We start from the raw sequence: 11,510 nt of genomic DNA on the forward strand, positions 1-11,510 counted from the left end.
TATGTGAACTCAAAAATAACTTTCCATGTCTCAAAGCGCTCAGTACAGTCACATGCACACAATATTGCAAAAAAAGATGTCGTTCGAGGCACAATATAATAAGAATATTAAGTTAACTATCGATAAACCAGAAAAATACCGCACCTGACTCATGAGAGAGCAATTCTGATCCCAAAGGAGGACATACTGGGCTAAGATGATTTGCTGCGGAGGAACGTTGACTATGAAGTGCCAGCCGAGAGAGTCGAAACTGCTAAAGTGACGGTACATGCGAGAGGATATCGAAAGTTCAAGAAGAGGAGAAAGCAGCCACATTCGACATTGCACTATGGCAGATCAATGTTCCAAGGACGGAGTTCGACCAACAGCGGCGGTGCAACATCTCTTCGTGGAAGGTCTGTCCAGAAAAACTCTAACGCTTAAGGCTTGTATGCAGTTGGAAGATCAAGGTAGCCCTTCCTAAACGGTGATCTCGTCATTACAGCTTAGCAAAAATTCCAATTCATGAAGAAAAAGCCAGGCTAGGAGTAACACACATTTTGTTCCACGAAGAGAAGAATATGAAGCGCTATTTTGCTGAGCTAGAAGCGAAAATAGGGAACTTAAGAACCACGACGAAGTTCACGACGACGACGTCTGTTGACTGGGAAAAGACTGGAACGAGAACGTCAGTTTCGGCGAGAAAAAGGAAAGTTAAGATGCAGTCGGTCCGTAGGTCGACGACGACGACATTGAATGTAAACACAGATGTAAAACTGTGATGTTCGTTCGCAACAAAGTTTTTCGCAATGGCGTCTTTCAAAACAATGCAAGATCTAATTTGTTCAAGCCGTACGTCTAATTTCATTGACGATGAAATTTTTTTTGTGTTGTCTGACCTTTTCGAGTGGAAATACACCTACTTTCCGTACGAAATTATTCAACTTTCAACTTGAATGAGATGACCGAATCCCAGTGTCTGTCAGAGTTTAGATTTCGAAAAAGAGACATTCTGGTGTGATAGCTGTTTTCCATATAAAGTTTATTTCCTCCATATCAAAGATATACGATTTGCCTTACCTAAATACGTACAAATAAATTTATCACAATTCACTTACGAGTTCGCTCGCTCGGCCTCCTCAACTGTTGTCATTCTTCAAAGTAAAATCAATTCATTAGTCGAATTTTCAATCAACATCGCTTGCTAGGAGAAAAAAGGAACGATACCTGGATTTAGGAGGACAAGAAAATGCAAAGGCCTTCAAAAACCGCTTAAAACAGTGGATTTATACCTGCCGAAGCTTGTGGATTACAGGACGACGTGATTCTACTTTGTTTGGCGTCGTCGACGACACCACGACGACGAAATTTACTGGTCGCGCTTGCGCAGTACAGTGTAACTCACGTCCGGTCGTCGTCGACCAAGCCGTCGTCGTGGTTCTTAAGTTCCCTAATATAGGCATCAACTGTATATGTGATAGCTGGCATCTAATTGGCTGAGCGAAACAAATAGTGTGACAGGGGTCGCATGCCGGAAGTGATCCCTGAAAGGAAGTGAGCTGGTTCCATTACTGGTAAGGGTGGGTTTATGGTTATCACATTAACTCTAATTTATCCTGTTGTATAAATTATTTTTAAAATAGTATAGCAAATTAAAATATGTTTTTGAAACTGTTTTTATCCTGGTTTTATTCCGATTTATAAGGTATTTAAAAACCGTTTTACACCTGTTTTGAGCCTTGCAAAAGCCCTGGAATTTTTTATATATTTTAAAAGAATTTTAAAAGACTTTAAAAATTCTTTTTTAATACCGTTTTAAACAGGTTAAAACACCTTTAAAAGTAGTCGAAAAATACATTAAAAATACACTTTTCACCCTATTTGAAACCTATTTCATAAACAGGTTAAAAACAGTTTTCAAAAATAGCTTAAAAATACATTTAAAACAGTGTTGCATTTGGTAAGGGATGGCCGCTTCTTGACGAAATGTAAACGGTTTTGTCCGTATAATGTATCAGAGAAGAAAAACATTTACATTACTGTCCATAAAATAGCCGTAAATCGGCCGTGGACCACACAGGAGAGACGTGAGACACATTTTAAGTAAGGTAAACTATTTTTTTTATTAAAATCTTTTCATTTTCGTAGGTTACAGAAAAATACAAATCCTTATATTTCCGTTGTATTTCGAATGTTACCCAACAATGCCGATGCTCATATTTCGAGCTTGGGTTACCTGCAATTTAATGAGAGTGATTGTGATATGAAGAATTATGCATAACACAGGGGTTTATAATCAGGCGTTAAGAGTGGTTGTCAGAGAAAACCGGGCAAAATGTTAAAAATGTCAACGGAAGGGGGTCAACAGAATAAGTTCATACTAACATCATAGATAGGTCTGGTGGAGTAATGGACAAATATACCAAACATAGATTCTTCACTGCTCTTGTATTAGAGATACGAGCATCACTTTATTCGACCCCCTCGGACTCCATTTTTATAAGCAAATTTTTACCATTTTCTGAAACTCACAGAACCCTCAAAATTTAACGAGCGAAGTTTATTTTTTGTATGCGATACAACACATCACAGAACTACTTTCTAAAACCGTAAGATTTGTTAAGTAGCCACGGACAAGACTAAAATTTTCTTATTTTATCTGACCTAAACTCGGTGTCTGCAAACGAGCAAAAAATCGGGCATTTTTGAATTGATCTACAGCACACAACTAAAACGACAGAACAACTCTGACAACCAAATTGCAGTCTACTATCATCCATGTAACCAAAACACTAATAATCATTTTGGGCCATTGAAACAGGAAGAAATTAGAAAACTCACATTTGTTATAGTTTCCAATCTTTTTCTTGCAAACAGGCCGATCCCTTCGTGTTTGTTTTAAGTCCTCTTCGTGAATTTTCTTTCATATTTCGCTGTAAAGTACGCTCAGCAGCTGGGGAACATATCAGAAAGCTCGAAATACTGCCTAGGTTACATTTTGAAAGGGCAAAAAGTGGAGAATAACAAAGCGACGCCATCTTGAAAATTCAGCACTCAGGAGGGACTGGCACTAGTAGCTGCGTTCGATATCTAACATACGGACAAAAATTGCAAATTTTTCACGACTCCGTTATCTCGTAATTCCAAAAAGAGACTTGAGTACATAGAAAACCAAACCCAATACAGAAATGTAACCAGAAAGCCTCGGATTCATGTAAGAATTTTTCTTTATCGAACGTTGGCCATTACGAACTATTACCAGGAGCCTATGGGCTCCTGTAATTACCAGTAATATAAAAAACAAAAAGCAAATAAACCAGCTTATCAGTGACCTATTCCAGTCTTATTTCTTCTTCAATTACTTCTTTTAGTTGAATTTAGCTTGTTTTTCTTTCAAAGGAAAAAAAAAGAAGAACGCCTGATCGCAGGTTAATTGGTGATTAACTGGCATTGCTTCATTCCCTCCTCATTTCGAGGTGTCCTGTGAATGTAGATAATATGAAAGATCTATTTATCTCTTTATGAATCACTTAACTTCCCTCTCATGCGAGCTAGCTAGACTTGCTATCTATCAACTGAGTTTCTAAGCGTGCGGGCTAACAACGGGCAGTGGATGTTACTGGCTGTAACATTTGTAATAATTTTTATTACCTAAAATAAATAGTTGAATCAGCGTGCGGAGCGGGCAGTTTAGGCCGCAAAGCGGCCAAGACAGCGGACGAAGTAATTTTTGAAAGTAAGCCTTCTAATTGATGATCTCATCGCTATCACTTCGCATTTCCATAAGGTAATAGACTGTTGACAAGAGCTATCAAAATAAACCATACGAAGGGTTTACTAGGCTCGATTTCCGCCGTCTCCCGAGTCCGGTCTTTGATCCTCCTTTTCCCGAACAGCGGCCGGTAATCGAGCCTAAGGGTTTACCAGAATCTGGTTTACCGGAAGGATCCGGAAGGAGTACCATTATAGGAGTTCCTACGGCTCTCACTCCGTACCGTTCCCCTCATTTTTTTTCCTGTTCACTTCTTTTTCAGTATGCTCTTTGCACGGTCCACACAAGCTGAACGCCACGGGTCCGGCCGAATTTTTTACCTGTGCAGCCCGTTTAGAGGGAACGTGCAAATTCTCGTTAGATTGCAATACTGTTTGCAGCTCAAAAACTTCACGGTTCCGCGGGTCGCATGTAAAGAAAAGGCTGATCCATGCAAGTTTTTGGCAGTTCAAAAATTTGTAAAAGGGGCCTGAGTGTTCTCGAGTTGGTACCTTTTCCGTCATATTGATCATTGATAGAAGTCGTACACCTGGAAGTTTACAGCCACTGGGTTCCTTTTTGTTTGCTGGTGTGGCTGTAAAAGAATTGACATCTCCTACATCTCTTCGTCACTGGATTTGTCAAAAACACTCTCACTACGGTGTTTAACACAAGCTGAATCACGTTTACAGTCCTCACATTTAGAGTAATTGTCAAAGTCTTTCCTTAAATTCAGAGGAGGCAATGATGACCGAAACGGAATTTATTCATCTGCTACGGAGGTAATTTCCAAGGCCATTTCGTTTGTTAATCCTCTCCACGGCGCTGTTGCAAAAAATGCGCGCGCGAGTCACACGAGATGGCACAAAATGTGCTAAAAATAGTACATTTAATGGCTATGATATATATTTCGATGAGGTCAGCCCCATCCCTGGAAAAGGTATCCAGTTACGGTTTATTACCCCGATTTATATATATGGCTCCTGGTAGAGTATAAAAAAGTAATTTTGTGCAATTTTGCAGCGTAATTAGCGTTGCTAGATACATCTGTCCGCCATCAGGAGCCCGTAAACCACAATTAAAACAAAAAATGTATGAGTAAAGACTACACATCAATATTAATAGTAGTATACAAAATGGTATCTGTAGCGCATTTTAGTACCCCCCCCCCCCCCCCTCAAACGGAATTAATCGGAAAAATGATGGAAATTAGAAATAATAAAATTCCACATTATGCAGAAAATTATAAAAAAGAATATCTTTTTATAAGAGGAATAAATAAGGAATTTGAGTATATTATTAATAAACTGGATTCATTAAATCATGGATTATTTGAGAGTAAAACAGTTGTTAGAATTAAGAATATTATGAAAGATTTTCTTAAAGGACAAGAAAAAGGTAAATTAAAGAATATTAGTGGTATGATTTTACCAAGTGATATTACTAACAATTTAATCTTTATTAATAAAAATTTTGAATTATATAAACTACGTTATGATGCTTTTCGTGATGATGATTTTGTTTATGGTAATGATAGTGATGATGATAGTGACGATGATAGTGATGATGGAAATGTTGTGTATTTTGTTGATGGAAAACCTTATCCTGGATTTATAGAATTTTATGATATTTTTAAAAAAATTTATAATCAAATAAAATTTAGTGATGATGATAGTGATGATGATAGTGATTATGAAGATTATGAAATAATATTACCAGATAGTGATGATGATAGTGATGATTTCTAAACTTATAACATTTTTTGTTACAAGTTTTAAAATGATTTAAAATAATAAAATATTAAATTAATAAATGGATAATTATTTTCAAAAAATTTTTTCAATTCATTTTCCTGGGAAAAAAGTTTATATAGCAAATACTTGTTTATCAAGATATGATAAAATGGAATATATTAAAAATGATAAAGATCATAAATTATATTTGTTACTCAAAGAATATCCAAATCCAGAAATTAGAGTTGAGTGTTATAAAGATGTAATTTGTAATAAAAAGTCAGTAGCTTTGAAATATAGAAAAGATAATTATAAAATACTAAATGTTAATGTTTTACCTTATAATTATAAAGCCAACTAATACTGTGATTAATTCATTGTAATCCTATAACATTTTTTTTGTTATAAGATTAATGATTTAAATATGTGTAACTTTATAATAAGAAAATGACATCTATAGAAAAAATAAAAAGAATATTTGACAACTTTCTAGAAACTCGTGTTTATAACTATTACAAAGCAAAAAAGAAAAAGAAAGCTATTGCTTCTGATAGAAGAAAATATAAAAATTATTGTTATAGATTGGATAAGATAAAAAAAATAAAAAAATTTCTTCATAGACGAATATTACTTAAAAATGAAATAAAAAAAAGTTTTATTGATTTACATTATTTAAAAATGTTAGAACACTATATATATCTTAGATTTTATCATGAAAATATTCAAAAGTTATCATATAATGAGAAACTATTACGTTATTTTGAAGAGGTTATTAGCCCTAAAGGTTTTGATCCAACAAAATGGGGCCTAGATTATAATTTAGTGGGAGTAATAGAAGATATTATTTATTTTTTACCAGGTTGATTAAAATTAATATAATCAACTAATAAAAATGGAACCAAGATCGAGAGAAACTACTCCTACAAAAGAGGATTTGGATTTTATAGTTGATGATGGTTATAAACATGATGAGGATCCAGATTATATTCCAAAAGAAAAATATGTTGTTACTGGATCTGAGTTTAAGAGATTAACCAGAAATGCTAAAGAACTTGGTGCAGAATCACTTGATTATTCAACCCGAAAAAATAACAAATACATGGCAACACTTCCAGGTGGAAAGAAAGTTCACTTTGGTTCACCAAACTATCCAGACTACACTATTCATAAAGATAAAGAGCGAAGAGATAAATATCTTTCTAGAGCTACAAAGATAAAAAATAAACAGGGAGAATTAACTTATAATAATCCAGAATCATCAAACTATTGGAGTGTTCATCTTCTCTGGCCTAAAAAATAAAATTGATTTATGATTTAAAGATTAACTAAATATTAATAAAATGCAGTTGTCAAGTTACGAAAATATTACCCAAGAGAATATTATCTTTAATGAAGCCAAAGAGTACAAAGTCAAAGATAGCAAGATTAAATACAAACGTATTCCAATTGAAGTCAAATATCCAAATAACAAAAAAGGACCACTTGTAGTTGAATCTCCAGTTCTTTTTAGTTTTGGTGTTAATGAAAAGAAAAATCAAGAAACAGGTAAATTAGTTGGTTATAGTATTCCAGTATGTCTTTGGTCTAAAGATAGTGAACCTAGTAATAAAGAAAAAGCATTTTTTGATTTTATTAATAATGTAACAACTCTATCTCAGCAACATTTAGAGAATGAATATGGACCGGATTTAGCATCATCTCTATCTTCACCATTTTACTATAAACAAATAGAATACACAGACAAGAAAGGAAAAAAGAGAACAAAAGTTGATGAATCATCAGCGCCAATTCTTTATGCAAAACTTATTTACTCTGAGAAATTAAAGAAAATTCTTTCACTATTTAAAACAAAAGGAAAGAAGGATTTAAATCCTTTCAAATATATTAATCAGTACTGCAATGTTAAAATGGCACTAATAATCGAAGGAATATTTATTAGTAAGACTGTTACATCTTTACAAATAAAAGTACATGAGTGCTATATCAAACCATTAAAACCTAGGGAATCTTTACTAACAATTGAAGAGGAAGAGAGTGAGGGCGAAGAGATAACTGATCAAGTAGTTGAAGACTTACTTTCATCTGATAAAGAAGAAGATGAGTAAATAATAGGATTTTATTTTTAATACAAATTTTGTATTAAAAATCAACCAAATCCTTCAAACTCACCCATGAGTTAAATTTATCAGGATATCAATTCCATTTTACTAATGCCATTTTTTTCTTATTATCTCGTCTGATTATCTTTTCTATTCTAAATGTCTGCTGTTTTGCTTTCTGTAATTCTTGCTCATAGAAAGAACCCCTGATCTCTTCTCCCATCAAATCAACAATGTTATATGTAACAGGTTTTGTTGGAAGAACTTTATCAATTACAAATATCTCCTCTGTCCAGTTTGGTGTGTAACCTTTATCAAATACTCGCCTCTTATATTTTGAAATTCTAACATGATCACCAATTGCAAACTTTGATTTACCAGGTTTTAAGTAGATTAAATCACCGTATAAATTAGACCAAACTTTATTTTCATTTTCCTTTTTACTTGCTTCAACAGGAGTCATTTTAATGCTAGAGTGTCTCGCATTATTATAGTCATCAACTAGTTTATCTATTTTATCCCAGTAAACAGTGTTGTTATTTACAGTAAACATCTTCCACATTCTATTTTTCATTGTTTTATTCCATCGCTCAACAACACTAGATTTCTCCTCGTTTTCAGTGTGATACAACCTAATTCCCTCTCTTTTTAGAAAATCTTTGAAATGTTTACTTATAAACTCAGAACCTTTATTTGTCCATAACATCTGCGGTTTACGTTTACTTTTAAATATATCATCAAATGCTTTACTAACAGTTTCAGTTTTTTTTATCTTTTATCCCCCTAATCCAACCATACTTACTAAACACATCTATTACCATTAGCAGATACTTTATCCCTTTATTCCACTTACTAAACTTTTGCATTTCAACTAAATCAGCAGCCCAGATATCATCAATCCCGTTTGAGATTACTGTTCTCTTTTGAAAGTTTCTTGTGATTGGTTTGTGAAGTTCGTCGGCTAATTGTTGAGACCAATCACTACTCAACGCCGCTTTACGTTTTTTGATCCCATTCCAAGTTTTTGTTTTGTATTTATTATTGTTCTAGCCAAAGTATGCCCCCACTGCCTTTCTTTCCAAGGAATTGCATCTAACGATTTTACCATCTTTCTGTCAGCTTTATTTTTACACTTTCTGTCATCACCACAAACACTATAATCAACATCATGTTGCATGGCCACGGCATCAGTTGGTCCAGTTGGTTGATCGTAAATTTCTAATATTTCACCAGTTTCCGGATTGTATCTTACTTGGTTTTCGAGATCATTATAAGGACCTGTATATTTATGCCCTGGTAAGGTCCATCCACCTTTTGGTTTTGGTAATTTACCAATCTGCTTGTGAATATCTATTCCTCTTCCATCTAATTCTGGTCTATCAGTTTTATATTTATTTTTTGGTCTCACTTTGGTTGATAACTGGTCCATAGCTGTTCCAACAGAATCTTGAATAAATGGAGTGAGTTTACTAATCCCATAATTTACAGCTTTCTTCTGAAGATTTTTATTTCTCATTAACTCGCTTGCTCCATATCGCCCCATTTCAACTGCTTTTTTACCCATCCAAGGTAAACCATAATGAACAAATCCATCAACTGCTGTACCAACAACAGTATCAAAGACGCCCGCCCCTTCAGACGGGCTGATCAGTTTTTTGACTTCTTTTTTGTTTTTCTCTTTTTACCACTTCCACTTTGAGAAGCTGATCCAGTTTTCACATATCTAACTTTTTTGTTTCCACAAACTGCACATCTACAAAAGAATTGAGTACGCCCTCTTTTATCTTTTTGGTAACCACTTGGCTCTGTGCAAGGAGTTACTCTTTTATCTACAATGCAATATGATTCTTTCATTTAATATAATGTTTAGATAAAATATGTCTACTAGATCTAATTTTGTAAAAAGTGAACTTCAAAAGATATACAATAACCTAAATATGAGTTATGAATATGCTAATTTTCCTAGACTGGAAAATGACACTAGATTTATAAAAATATTTGAGTTGCTTATGGAAATAAGTGAAAAATCAATTACGTTGAATAATATAATAAAAGGTAATTATCTATTTATATAATAAATGGAAGCCAAATTCTTTTCTGAAATAGAAAAAAAGATGGATGTTAAAACACTCAAAGATTTTGAGAAAGATGTGCGAACACAAATAAATAATGAGTTTGAGGCTCTTAGAAAGAAAAATGATGATCTTTCTAGAATACTAATGGCTGGTGAATGTGAGATGTGGAAAAAAATCAGAGATGAGGACTATTCTTGGTTGAAAATAAATAGTGATAAAAAGAAGAAACTTTATCGACTTATTAATATTTATTGTAGTTTTGATGAAATAGTTGATAGTGTTAAAGATCTAAATAAAAAGGTTGAGAAAGTTAAGCAACTAAAGGATACGCCAGCGGATAGTGAATAAAAAAAATAATATTTAATAAATATTATTTTTTATCCTCCAAAATACTCTTGTATGAAATCACTATTGTCATTATCAAAATGAGGGTTATGTATTACATTTAGAATACTATTACCCTTTTGTCTCTCAAACAGATAATATAAACACCAATAACCACAGAGAACAGTATTACGATTTTGTATTTCATCCATTGAGTAAACTATACGTTTTCCAGAAGTATGAAAATACTTTAATGCTTCATTTGGCATTATTAGTCCAAATGGATCAAAGTACTCAACTACATTGTCTATATTTCTATAACAAACCCGATGTGTTCCAGGACCTGTTATATCATCTAGATTGATTATTCCACATTCTTTTTTTATCTTATGAGGTAGCCCATCCCTACTGTAAATTCCTCTAAAATGTTTAATACCAAGTCTTTTTATCCATTCCACGAGGTCAAAGTTGGATAGAGGTTTAATTACAAAATTGCCCCTATTAATGGAATTGAGTTGAATGGGCTGTTTTTTCCTAGTAGTAGTCCTTTTCCTTTGGATTTGGACTTTTTTTTTAACTCCCATTCCAATTGGATTGTTCCATGTACCGATAAAGGGTGGTGGGTAATAAGGATAACCTTCACCATGTGTTGGTGGGGGAGGAGGATGTGGAACGTAAACATTTGCTGTATTAGATGATCCTCGTCTATCAACCTGCAGTCCAGATCCAAACATTTTAGATACTAAACTGATTGCCATTGGAATTCCAATAGATGCAAGAGTTCCAAGAAATCCTCCTTCTACCTGTTTACGAGTTGGTTTTATAACTAATTGTCCTCCTGTTTGATAAGCTTTGTTAATTTGATTTATTTGTGATTTGGTAAATTCTCTTACAAGAGGTGGTAACATTGGGAAAAACTGTGGGGCGATTGTTATTCCTTTTCCAAATATTTTATTTAGACCAATTTCTCCAAGTGCAGTAGCAGCTCCAGTAGCCAATGCAGGAACAACTTTTGAAACTCCTTTAATTGCGTAAGGTAGAACTTTTGCTCCAAGAGAAGCAAGTGATGAAAATAAGTTTCCACCATGTTTTACAGAACGCCTAATCTGTGTTTTACTTATCTTTATATCCGATCCTGTTCCGTTTGCAATAGATTTTTTTATTTTAGAAATTTGTCTTTTTGTCAACATTAACTCATCAGAACCTCGAAGATGTCCATGTTTTAATCGAAGAGTTAGTGGTGATTTATTTAATATTGCAGAAGCCAATTTTGACTTTTGTCCATCTGTAAGTGTTACTCCGTATTCAATATAAGTAGTCATTTTATTTTAATATTTAGATTATATTAAATCTAAGCCCTAAGCAATAGTTTTCCGTCCTGTTGTGATATTTCTGCTATTCTTTCATGTAAGACTAATGCGTAAATATTATAATCAGCGTCTGGATTAGCAGATAATTCGTAATGAAATGAGATTTATTTCTAAAAGAAATAAATGGTTTTATGCTTAATGTGACTGATCATTATTGTATTTCTCCAGCTACCAGCAAA

The sequence above is a fragment of the Porites lutea genome, chromosome 8 (assembly GCF_958299795.1).
Source record: "Porites lutea chromosome 8, jaPorLute2.1, whole genome shotgun sequence".
NCBI classification, from domain to species: domain Eukaryota; kingdom Metazoa; phylum Cnidaria; class Anthozoa; order Scleractinia; family Poritidae; genus Porites; species Porites lutea.